The sequence below is a fragment of the Tupaia chinensis genome, unplaced genomic scaffold (genome assembly GCF_000334495.1).
Source record: "Tupaia chinensis unplaced genomic scaffold, TupChi_1.0 Scaffold145814_1, whole genome shotgun sequence".
Lineage (NCBI taxonomy): Eukaryota > Metazoa > Chordata > Mammalia > Scandentia > Tupaiidae > Tupaia > Tupaia belangeri.
In genome coordinates this window covers 807,622-808,050 of record NW_006205672.1, presented here as the reverse complement: position 1 = coordinate 808,050, position 429 = coordinate 807,622, and the positions used below count along the sequence as shown (strand labels likewise).

The 429-nt window shown below is 53.4% G+C and overlaps 1 protein-coding gene across 1 annotated transcript in view; it reads left to right on the top strand.

Annotated features, from left to right (window-relative positions):
* Nucleotides 1-429, top strand: part of CGN (cingulin) — a 39,773-nt gene that overhangs the window by 13,984 nt on the left and 25,360 nt on the right. The window lies entirely within an intron of this gene.

Genomic DNA, 429 nt, shown 5'->3' with positions numbered 1-429 from the left:
TTTGGAGAGGTTTTTGCGATAGGGCGCGTGCACTCGCCAGACATACAGAGAGAGACAGAGACAGAAAGCGAGAAATCACCCCCCCAGGGGGATTGCCACGCCGCAATCCCTTCTCCTCCATTCTCCTCTCGGGATCTTGAGCACGCACACACGCGCACCCGGCATGAGTTTTAAGCCACTGGGTCCGGGACGTGAACCGCAGTCAACTACATGGGAGTCCAGCGACATAGCCATTATGCTAACTGCTGGTCCCCTCAATAAATAATTTTGAACTAAATGAGTGAATTAATTGACAGGTAGACCCTAATAGCATCATCCCTGTCTTTCAACCTTCCCTTTCCCTAGGACCTATTAGAGACCCGCGAACTCCTGGAAGAGGTCTTGGAGGGGAAACAGCGGGTTGAGGAGCAGCTGAGGCTGCGGGAGGCG